At 47.4% G+C, this 10,612-nt stretch overlaps 1 pseudogene; it reads right to left on the minus strand.

The window, feature by feature from the left end:
• Positions 1-6,932: 6,932 nt before the first annotated feature.
• LOC115109004 (cyclin-J-like) lies at positions 6,933-8,453 on the minus strand (annotated as a pseudogene).
• Between the last annotated feature and the right edge of the window lie 2,159 nt (positions 8,454-10,612).

Below are 10,612 nucleotides of genomic sequence, written 5' to 3' on the forward strand. Positions count from 1 at the left end.
GAGGACAAGGATGAGTTATCAAAAGTTTTATTAAAAAACAACGATAATGCATACAAAGTGCAAAATAAAACCTTCATAAGTGATAAACCTCATATCTCCCCACTGTTAACAGACTAATGAACATGGGTGGTGGGAGGAATCTGGACTGGCTGGATGACATGAACCAAATGGATGCATACAAGCATGTGGCCCCTCAGTTGTTGAGCGAGTTGAGGGAGTTTACTTCTACAGTACCAGAGGAGCGAGGAGGTATGTATCCAGACTGGCTCGTATTCTATTAAATTAAATTCTACTCTATTTGATCTATTTCTATACCTTTGCCTGCAACACAAGATATCCGTATTTCCCATAGTTGCTGTTTCAATTACTTGAGTGTGTCAATTTATCAATATGTGTGTGACCTCTCACTTCACTCTGAGTTAGGTGGGGCTCTTTCTCATAAAGAATGACTTCATTTAATACAGAAAATTGCAGACAACCAAGCAAGTAGAGAATGGCCTAAACAAAGCACCCATCCTCCGCCCCTAAGGAGACGTCAAGCCACAAGTAAGGAGGAGGAGAAGGAGGGGGAGGAGGAGGAGCAGGAGCAGAAGGAGGAGGAGGGACGGCCTGGCGTTCATAGTGGAATGGAATGCCTCAAATACCAAAGATGAACCAGGAGGACCAAATCAAATCAAATGTTATTTGTCACATGCACCGAATACAACAGGTGCAGACCTTACAGGGAAATGCTTACTTTCAAGCCCTTAACCAACAATGCAGTTTTAAGAAAAATACGTGTTAAGTAAAAAATAGATGAGTAAAAAACAAGAAACAAAAGTAACAAATAATAATAATTAAAGAGCAGTAGTAAAATAACAATGGCGAGGCTACATACAGGGGGTACCGGTACAGAGTCAATGTGTTAGTTGAGGTAATTGAGGTAATATGTACATGTAGGTAGAGTTAAAGTGACTATGAATAAATAATAAACAGAGAATAGCAATAGCGCACAATAGGGGGTGAGGGGTGGGGCAATGCAAGTAGTCTGGGTAGCAATTTGATTAGCTGTTGACCTTGCGGTCGGAGGCTGAACAGTTGCCATACCAGGCATTGATGCAACAAGTCAGGATGCTCTCGATGGTGCAGTTGTAGAACCTTTTGAGGATCTGAGGACCCATGCCAAATCTTTTCAGTGTCCTGAGGGGGAATAGGTTTTGTTGTGCCCTCTTCACGACTGTCTTGGTGTACTTGGACCATGCTAATTTTGTGGGTGATGTGAACACCAAGGAACTTGAAGCTCTCAACCTGCGCAAATGCAGCCCCGTCGATGAGAATGGGGGCATGCTCAGTCCTCTTTTTCCTGTAGTCCACAATCATCTCCTTTGTCTTGATCATGTTGAGGGAGAGATTTCTGTCCAGGCACCACACGGCCAGGTCTGTGACCTCCTCCCTATAGGCTGTCTCGTTGTTGTCTGTGATCAAGCCTACCACTGTTGTGTTTTTTATTTTTATCTCAATGATGTATTCTTACTGAACTTTTGCATTTTATCATGTACATAACTCAGTGGATGTTACTATTTTTCTGTTAGCAAATAAAGATGGCGTCAATGTTCAAAAGGGAAAGAAACAAGAGGGATCATCTGCCTGTAATCTCCTTGTTATTTTACTGTATACGTGTATTCCAAAGATAATAGTATCAATGAGACAGATATTTCACTGGAGGTATTAATGTGAAGCATCCGCTTGGCGTTTCCACTCACTACCAAATATGGTAGTGAGAGGAAGCCCGATGGCGGGCAGTGGGAGTGGATGGAATTCTGCAAATTTTGTCATCGATTAAACATTTGATCTCCATACAGTTTTCTGTTCCCAAAACTAAAATCAATTATGAAAAGAGTGGACTAAGCTTTGTAGACTTTTCCCTTTGCAAAAGTTTGAAAAAATGGTGTTGTTTAGAAGGTGCTAGCTCCTGCTTGGCTCTGCCCACCTCCTTGCTTGTTCTGCCCACTATGACTCATTTGTTCCCATTGGAAATGACAGACTGTGGTCTATCTCAGTTTACTTATAAAATATTTGATAGTATCAACCCTGCCCTTTCCCCTCTCATCCTTTTGTGAAACATCAGCTGAGAGAGACACTTCCTGATTCTGACTAAGTGACTCAGTGAGGGAGTTAGGTGCACCGGGCTATGGCCTGAACACACCCAGGTCCCACAACTGCACTGCTCCTCCATCATTGAGAGGGATAAATTCCCAGAGCTGGAAAGAGACGTGGTGGAGCTCAGAGAGCTAGTCCAAACAATACAGACAGAACAAACACACAAAACAACACCCCGCCACAAGACCCGGGGGGCAGAAGGTGGAGATGGACGGCTCTCTGAGAGAGCTTGCTGCTCTACGGACTGAGGTGAGAGAACTTAAAGAGGCACACGTGTCACTGAAGGAGGAGGTTATAAAGCTGAGGTGTGACAGAGAGCAGAACACTCCCCCAGACAAGCCAGCAGAACAGCCCACCTCAGACCCAGAACACAACCTCAACACCACAATGTGACAGACAACACAGGACCCACCAACCCAACAGACCCCACCCCTCCTAACAGCTCCCGTGTCTGCTCCCCTGATAGCTCTCTTGACAACTCCCCACACATCCACCAAGAACACACAAAAGCCAGAGATTGTGCTCCTCATTGACTCAAATGGCAAATACATTCAAGAGGATAAACTTTTTCCCAAACACAAAGAGGCTAAACTCTGGTGCCCAAACACTAGGCATGGAGCTGTTGTCAGAGGACAAACACTAGGCATGGCCCTGGAGCTGTTGTCAGAGGCATGGTCCTGGAGCTGTTGTCAGAGGACAAACACTAGTCCCTGGAGCTGTTGTCAGAGGACAAACATGGCATGGTCCTGGAGCTGTTGTCAGAGGACAAACACTAGTCCCTGGAGCTGTTGTCAGAGGACAAACACTAGGCATGGTCCTGGAGCTGTTGTCAGAGGACAAACACTAGTCCCTGGAGCTGTTGTCAGAGGACAAACACTAGGCATGGTCCTGGAGCTGTTGTCAGAGGACAAACACTAGTCCCTGGAGCTGTTGTCAGAGGACAAACACTAGTCCCTGGAGCATGGACAAACACTAGGCATGGTCCTGGAGCTGTTGTCAGAGGACAAACACTAGTCCCTGGAGCTGTTGTCAGAGGACAAACACTAGTCCCAGAGGACAAACACTAGTCCCTGGAGCTGTTGTCAGAGGACAAACACTAGGCATGCCCTGGAGCTGTTGTCAGAGGACAAATGGTCCACTGTTGTCAGAGGACAAACACTAGGCATGGTCCTGGAGCTGTTGTCAGAGGACAAACACTAGTCCCTGGAGCTGTTGTCAGAGGACAAACACTAGTCCCTGGAGCTGTTGTCAGAGGACAAACACTAGGCATGGTCCTGGAGCTGTTGTCAGAGGACAAACACTAGTCCCTGGAGCTGTTGTCAGAGGACAAACAAGTCCCTGGAGCTCCCTGGAGCTGGTCAGAGGTCCTGGAGCTGTTGTCAGAGGACAAACACTAGTCCCTGGAGCTGTTGTCAGAGGACAAACACTAGTCCCTGGAGCTGTTGTCAGAGGACAAACACTAGTCCCTGGAGCTGTTGTCAGAGGACAAACACTAGGCATGCCCTGGAGCTGTTGTCAGAGGACAAACACTAGGCATGCCCTGGAGCTGTTGTCAGAGGACAAACACTAGGCATGCCCTGGAGCTGTTGTCAGAGGACAAACACTAGTCCCTGGAGCTGTTGTCAGAGGACAAACAAGTCCCTGGAGCTGTTGTCAGAGGCATGCCCTGGAGCTGTTGTCAGAGGACAAACACTAGGCATGGTCCTGGAGCTGTTGTCAGAGGACAAACACTAGTCCCTGGAGCTGTTGTCAGAGGACAAACAAGTCCCTGGAGCTGTTGTCAGAGGACAAACACTAGGCAGTCCCTGGAGCTGTGTGTCAGAGGACAAACACTAGGCATGCCCTGGAGCTGTTGTCAGAGGACAAACACTAGGCATGCCCTGGAGCTGTTGTCAGAGGACAAACACTAGTCCCTGGAGCTGTTGTCAGAGGACAAACACTAGTCCCTGGAGCTGTTGTCAGAGGACAAACACTAGTCCCTGGAGCTGTTGTCAGAGGACAAACACTAGGCATGGTCCTGGAGCTGTTGTCAGAGGACAAACACTAGTCCCTGGAGCTGTTGTCAGAGGACAAACACTAGTCCCTGGAGCTGTTGTCAGAGGACAAACACTAGGCATGCCCTGGAGCTGTTGTCAGAGGACAAACACTAGGCATGCCCTGGAGCTGTTGTCAGAGGACAAACACTAGTCCCTGGAGCTGTTGTCAGAGGACAAACACTAGGCATGCCCTGGAGCTCAGAGGTTGTCCTGGAGCTGTTGTCAGAGGACAAAAACACTAGAGGCATGCCCTGGAGCTGTTGTCAGAGGACAAACACTAGTCCCTGGAGCTGTTGTCAGAGGACAAACACTAGTCCTGGACAAACACTGCATCCCTGGAGCTGTTGTCAGAGGACAAACAGTCCCTGGAGCTCAGAGGACAAACATGCCCTGGAGCTGTTGTCAGAGGACAAACACACTAGCTGTTGTCAGAGGACAAACCTGGAGCTGTTGTCAGAGGACAAACACAGAGGACAGAGTCCCTGGAGCTGTTGTCCCCCAGCCACATCATAATTCACATGGGCACAAATGACCTGAGGGCCCAGCAGGAAAGGGTTCTTCTTCCACTTTCTAGAGAGCTTCTTCCACTTTCCCCAACGCACAAGTGGTTATCTCTGCCCTGCTACCACGAAAATACTTTCACCCTGCCACTATACAGTGGGTGAAAGCAAGCATTTCGCGAGACTGTGTCTCAAAACCTAATGTCAACCTGGTCCACCTCTACAAAGCAGCAATCCCAATTTTTGCCAGGACCCTGAAGGACATCACCCTCAACCGTAGCCCCAGCATCTCACATAGGAGCAACAGAGCAATGGACACCCCACCCAGACCAGCAAGACACCCTCCCAGACCTGCAAGACTACCTCCTAAAGGACCTGCACAGAGAGAACCCACGTCAAAAGGACCTACACCCAGACCACAGCATCACCAGCCACACCCAAAGCAAACCCTGGCCACACCCTATATAAGTCCCCCCATATCAGACCTATGCCCCTTTTGCCCACCCCATGACCCCCGCCCGTGTGGAAAGGACCTCAACATGACAGCAGGACATATGCCAGGTCGTGAGCAGAGAAACAGGCCGAACTCCCACTATTACACCCGCCAAAGCCTCATCTTGCGACAAGAGGTATGTATCAGATGCTCAACATGCCCTGCTCACACCTACTGTGATGGTCTGTGCCTAAACCACACCAAAACAAATCTAGACACTGTGGAACACAAAGCTTTTACTATCTCTTCCTGGAATATACAAGGTCTGAGATCATCTGCCTTCGGCCTAAAGAGCAGGAACCCAGACTTCATCAAATAAATTAGAAATACAGACATTGTCATCCTACAAGAAACATGGTATAAAGGAGACAGATCCACTGGTTGCCCTCTAGGTTACAGAGAGCTGGTAGTCACATCCACCAAACTACCAGGTGTGAAACAGGGAAGAGACTCAGGGGGTATGCTAATTTGAAATAGAGTAGACCTAACCCACTCTGTTAAATTAGTCAAAACATGAACATTTTACATCTGGCTAGAAATTAACAAGGAAATGATCTAAACAAAGAAAAATGTCCTTGTGTGTGCTACCTATATCCTCCCAATAGAATCCCCATACTTTAACGATGACAGCTTCTACATTCTAGAAGGGGGAGATCAACCATTTCCAGGCCCGGGGACATGTACTAACCTGTGGCATTCTAAATGCCAGAACTGGACAATAACCTGACACCCTCAGCACACAGGGGGACAAACACCTACCTGGAGGTGACAGCATTTCCTCCCTCATATGCCCCCTATGACAACATAACCAATAAAAATGGGTCACAACTCCTACAGCTCTGTTGGACGCTGGGTATGTACATAGTCAATGGTAGGTTTCAAGGGGACTCCTACGGTAGCTCATCTCTTGGCAGTAGTACTGTAGACTACTTTATCACTGACCTCAACCCAGAGTCTCTTAGAGTGTTCACAGTCAGTCCACTGACACCCCTATCAGATTTACATTTACATTTAAGTCATTTAGCAGACGCTCTTATCCAGAGCGACTTACAAATTGGTGCATTCACCATTCACCTATGTCACATAGCATCTTCAACTCACTGGTATGTCTGCTTATAACAAGTCATACCACTGTTCCCAATTCAGCAGCTCAAAACTTTAATTTACTGGCCTATTTCTCGTCTTCAGTAGAGTTGATTACAGCGAGAGAGAGAGAGAGAGAGAGAGAGAGAGAGAGAGAGAGAGAGAGAGAGAGAGAGAGAGAGAGAGAGATCGAGCAGCACTTCATCTTCAGCTGAATTCACAGACAGAAATCACTCTGGTCAAAACCCAGGAGGCACTGAGGAGGAATCATGCTGCATAGCCTCTGGTTCACAGTGATAACAGCATTTTAACCAGGGACATACGGTGACCATTCTACAGTGTTTTAATGCTTCTGCCTTGGCTTCACGTTCCTGTGACGTGATTAGAACACCGTGTTTAACATCAGTCAGTGGCGTCATGTCAGTGTGATGACATCCACGGGGTCATCGGTAGCCTTCGACCTTTGCTTGCGTTTGAGCAGTCTTTCTCTCCGTCTCTGTCTGAAGGTGGGGGCCGCAGGGCAAGGGGCGGCCAAGGAGGGGGCGGGGTGCTGATGGAGAGAGTGAGGAGGTCTGCCAGGGACCGGAGAGGAGGAGGAAGTAGTGATGGGAGAGGATTGTAGCGCTCCCTGTCCCTGGCTCTGGGTGGTTTGCTGTTCATCCTCTCCTCTGTCTCCTGGCGTCATCTGTCGAAGCAGCCCGCTGCCGTGAAGGTGTGGTGGGGGCCCACGCCCCCAGGTACCCCCGGCTGTAGGCCATGCTGAGGCAGTGTCTCGGCTCCGCAGCCAAGGCTACCTGCATGGAGATGGGGCCCTGCAAGGCCAGCGGTGCCACCCGAGCCCCAGGCTGCAGCCCTGAAGTCAGGCTAGGATAGGAGGGGAAGGCCCCTGCTGTGGAGGTCATGGTGTTGGCCCCGGTGAGCAGCCCCATCCTGTGGCTCTGGAGGAAGACCTGGGACATGTTGACTCCAGGAGGCTCCAAAGCCTGGGAGTCGGCTAGCGCGTGGAGCTGGGACAGGGAGGGGGAGAGGTGTGGGAAGCCCACTGGGCTGGGCTGGAAGAAGAGCTGCTGGGGGGTGGAGGAGGAGGTAGCTGGTCTCTGGATGGCTGGGACCGGTGAGAGGTGGGAGAGAGGAGGGTGAGACTGGAGAGAGGCGGATCGAGACAACAGAGGGGTGGATTTGGGTTTGTTGGCCTCCTTCACGTCGCGGTCATGTGCAAGCAGCATGAGTTTGATGCAGTGTGTGAGGTGGCCCCAGGTGTAGCCAGTCAGTAGGTGTAGAGACGTGGTCCAGCTAGGAGAAATCTGGAGACAGATACGAGACGCCGCTACGCACGCTGCCGCCACCTGAGACGGAAACTCAGGAACGCATGGTCTTGCAGTGACACCTCCAGGAAGTAGTGTGTGTACTTGTCCATAAAGGTTTTGGTCTTGGAGAGGGAGGAGAGAGGCCAGCCGTTGTACAGGTCTCCCTCCTGCACCGAGGCCTGGAGGTAGTAGTCTATGAAGTGGGCCGGGGTGGGCATACACAGGTTCCAGCTGAACGTCTCCAACAGCAGCAGCTCCATCTTGATGAGGTCTCTCTTGTTGAGAACAAGGTTCAGAGAACACATGAAGCCCAGGGAGTTGAGCTGCTCCAACTTAGGTACCCGGTCCTCCCTCTCCTCAAACTTACTGGCGAGGAGCAGGCAGGACAGAGCGATGATGTAGAGCTGTTTGACGGCCACATCGTAGTGATCCATGAACAGGTCCAGTAGGTAGACAGACAGGTGTCTGGCTGTAGGACACAGCTGGTAGCGGTTCGACAGTATGGCCAGCAGGTCTGCAAAGTACCGACGCATCCCTATCTGAGGGGAGTGGGCCCGATACACAGGCAGCTTCAACTCCTTGATGCGGAGGGACTGATGGATATCCCCTGCTAGCTGTCCTTTCCACCATTGTAACTCCCTTTCCATCTTTCCCATTCAGAGAAGGCCACACGGATGAAGTCCAACCCCTATCTGACAGGAATGCCCCCAGACCTCTTTGTTTCACTCCGACATCCTGAATGAAGAATTCCTCTTTGGGAAGTTTTGTATTATCCTCGGTACCGGCGAAAAGCGACGACTGTTTCCGTTATTCAGTTGACAAAGTAACAATGCTTCAGAGCAGTTTAATTCAGCTGTTATCTCGTCTGTTTACACGTTCACAAAGATTTTCCACGGATCCTTGTTCAACGAAGTGGTTTGCTTCCCCAGCTGCTGTTGCGGTCGTTGAGGAGCTAGTGAATTTGCGTACAGCAAAATCACACTCTACTTGAACAGTGCTATACCATTCATGAGGCATCAAAGCCAAAGGAATATTATTAAGAAATGCAATAGATGGAAGGAAAGTAGTGTGGAAATTTACTAAAAAACAATTAGGCAACAACAAATTCAGTCCCTTCTAGACAATTTTCTGGACAAAATGTTTCACTGTAATAGTGAAGTCTTAAATTTAGCAGTAGAAAACGTAAATAGTATATTTGACCTCTCAGGTTCCCTATCAAATCTAAAAAATGTAAAGCAGACAACCTAAGAAAATGAACAACAATGACGAATGGTTTGAGGAAGAATTTTTAAAAACTAAGAAATAATTTGAGAAACCTATCCAACCAAAAACATAGAGGCCCAGAAAACCTGAGCCTGTGCCTTCACTATGGTGAATCACGAAAACAATACAGAAATACACTACAGAAAAAGACGGAACAGCACGTCAGAAATCAGCTCAATGTAATTGAAGAATCCATAGAATCTAACCACTTCTGTGAAAACTGGAAAACTCCAAACAAACAACAACACGAAGAGTTATATTTTTGGCTCTTTAACAAAGGACAAACAGCAAAAACATATACATGATCAAATATAAATCTTAGTATCAACTATTTTTTAAATTTTACCTTTATTTAACTAGGCAAGTCAGTTAAGAACAAATTCTTATTTTCAATGACGGCCTGGGAACAGTGGGTTAACTGCCTGTTCAGGGGCAGAACGACAGATTTGTACCTTGTCAGCTCGGGGATTTGAACTTGCAACCTTCCGGTTACTAGTCAAAAGCTCTATCCACTAGGCTACCCTGCTGCCCCTACTATTAAAGACTACCAGAACCCACTGGATTCTCCAATTACATTGACTGAACTACAGGACAAAATACAAACCCTCCAACCCAAAAAGGCTTGTGGGATACCTAAATGAAATGATAAAATATACAGACCACAAATTTAAATTGGCTATACTTAAACTCGTTGACATAATCTTCAGCTCTGGCATATTCCCCAACATTTAGAACCAAGACTGATCACCCCAGTCCACAAAAGTGGAGACAAATTTGACCTCAATAACTACCAGGGGATATGCGTCAACAGCAACCTTGGGAAAATCCTCTGCATTATCATTAACAGCAGACTCATACATTTCCTCTGTGAAAACAATGTACTGAGCAAATGTCAAATTGGCTTTTCACCAAATTACAGTCGACAGACCACGTATTCACCATGCACACCTTAATTGACAAACAAACAAACCAAAACAAAGGCAAAGTCTCCTCATGCTTTGTTAATTTCAAAAAAGCTTTCAACCCAATTTGGCATGAGGGCCTGCTATACAAATTGATGGAAAACATACGACATTATAACACAAACAACCACTGTGCGGTTAAAATTGACAAAAACACAGACTTTTCTTTCCACAGGTCCGGGGGGGGGGGGGGGGAGACAGGGATGAAGCTTAAGCCTCACCCTATTCAACATATATAACAACGAATTGGCGAGGGCACAAGAACAGTCTGCAGCTCCACAGGTAACTTCCACAAAGCTGTGAATGACCTGAGAGACTTTGCAAGAAGGGCCTTCTATGGCACCAAAAGGAGCATAAATTTCGACATTTCGATCTGGCTAAAAATACTTGAAAGTTATAGAACCCATTGGCCTTTATGGTTGTGAGGTCTGGCGTCCGCTTACCAACCAAGAATTCACAAAATGGGACAAACACCTAATTGAGACTGCAAAAATATCCTCTGTGTACAATGTAAAACATCAAATAATGCACGCAGAGTAGAATTAGGCCGATACCCGCTAATGATAAAAATCCAGAAAAGAGCTGTTAAATTCAACAACCATCTAAAAGGAAGCAATTCCCAAACCTTCCATAACAAAACCATCACCTACAGAGAAATGAACCTGGAGAAGAGCCCCCTAAGCAAGGTGGTCCTGGGGCTTTGTTCAAGAACACAAACTGACCCCACAGAGCCCCAGGACAGCAACAAAATTAGACCCAACCAAATCATGAGAAAAGAAAAAGAAAATTACTTGACACATTGGAAAGAATTTACAAAAAAACAGAGCAA

Source organism: Oncorhynchus nerka, linkage group LG25 (genome assembly GCF_034236695.1).
Source record: "Oncorhynchus nerka isolate Pitt River linkage group LG25, Oner_Uvic_2.0, whole genome shotgun sequence".
NCBI lineage: Eukaryota > Metazoa > Chordata > Actinopteri > Salmoniformes > Salmonidae > Oncorhynchus > Oncorhynchus nerka.